Source organism: Microtus oregoni, unplaced genomic scaffold, assembly GCF_018167655.1.
Source record: "Microtus oregoni isolate MIOR12 unplaced genomic scaffold, Mior012 000005F_ref0000423, whole genome shotgun sequence".
In the NCBI taxonomy this organism is placed as follows: domain Eukaryota; kingdom Metazoa; phylum Chordata; class Mammalia; order Rodentia; family Cricetidae; genus Microtus; species Microtus oregoni.
In genome coordinates, this window is record NW_024543064.1 from 29,418,919 (window position 1) to 29,420,614 (window position 1,696).

Sequence of the window (1,696 nt, forward strand, 5' to 3'; positions counted from 1 at the left end):
CTGATTCCCCCCCGCCATTCTTTATCTTTATGGGGACTTTGAAGTAATATGGAAATTGAGCTGTTGGGTAAAAGACAGACTGTGGATGATTACTTGAAGAATTTAGCTGATTCTTGAAACTTGAAACAAGGCTGGAGAGATGGCTTGGCAGTTAAAAACACTTGACTGCTCCTCAGAGGACCTGGGTTCGGTTCCCAGAGCAGCAGGTGGCTCACAAGAGGCTGTAACTCCAGTTCCAGGGGATCCACTGCCCTCTTCTGACCTCAGAAGAGAGGACACTGTACACAGGAAGTACACACATTTAAGAACAAACTTTTGAAAGGATCACCTCAGCATATTTTGGTGACCATTATACAGTTAATTGGATTTTTATTTTGAATCCACACTGGAGAATTTATAACTGGCCCAAATCCACAGGTAGCACCCACCGCCTGCAGGGCTCTTTATGGTCTCTCCCCTGGAGCCCCTCTTCTGGTCTTCAGTTTCTCTGTTGTGCGACCAGAGGTAAGGCACTTAACCTCTGTGTGCCTCAGTTTCCCCATCTGTAAAAAAGAAAGGTTCTGCGGGGGCGCAGCAGCGCATGTCTTAATCCCAGAGGCAGGCATAGGCAGGCATATCTCTGAGTTTGAGGCCAGACTGGACTACAGGGCAAGTTCCAGGTCAGCCAAGGCTACATAGTGAGAACCTACGGGGGGGGGGGGGGGGAGGGGGAGGAAGGGAGGAAGAAAGAAGGGAGGGAGGGAGGGAGAGAGAAATGAAAGAAGGAAGGAAGGAAGGAAGGAAGGAAGGAAAGACAGACCACTGTGTGCTCCGTAATGGTGTGTGAACACTAAGAATAGGCCTGGAAGCGCTGCTACCTGCCATTATGACACTCCCAGCCTTGACACAGTCATTCCCTTTGCAGGGCACTTTCCTCCCACTGACTTCCGTCCTTCCTGGTCAATTCCTTTCAGTGACACTTGAGCCGCTTTGGAGCCTTTACGACCTAGAGGCAACGCTGTGGCAGCAGTCAGGAGAGGCCCGAGTGCAGAAAGCGGTGTAAGTCAGAAAGTTTTCCTGGGGTTCCTTTCTTGCAAGCAGCTGGCGGCTGTCACAAATGAGGAGCTAAGCAAAGGTGTGTCCCCTTTGGGAGGCTCCAGAGGCCATCCATGTGGGATCATCAACGGGATCCGCCGGGTGGAGAAGGAGCCTGGTACTCGAGGAGTAGCGGGAACTGGGCCCTGGCAGCTGAGGGCAATGGAATGTGCCCCACCTTCCCGATACGGCTGGCACCAGCCCAGCCCAGACGGCCGGAACTATGTGTCTGGGCTCCGTCTACGTCGCTGTGTGGAGGAGAAGGGCGACCCGGCGGGTCCCACGGCTGCCCGGGAACTCGGGATCTCGCCTGCCCAGGGCGCAGGTGCCTGCTTCAGAGACCCCGACGTCTCCGCACGGAGCCCGGCGTGCGCCGCGGAAGCTGGATGGGGACCCAGGACACCCTTGAAGGCCTCTCCCCAGCCCGCCCACTACTTACCTCGGGATCGCACCAGGCTCTCCCACCACTGCACCGCAGTTGTTGCAGAGACACCCGGCTGGAGTCTGCCCGGGCTCGGACACGCCTCCGAGGCCCCATTGGTTGGCCCGGGCAGGGGCGGGGCCGAGGAAGCTCTCTCCGGTCCGTGAGGCCACGGGAGGTCCAGCTCCGGACACTCGAGGG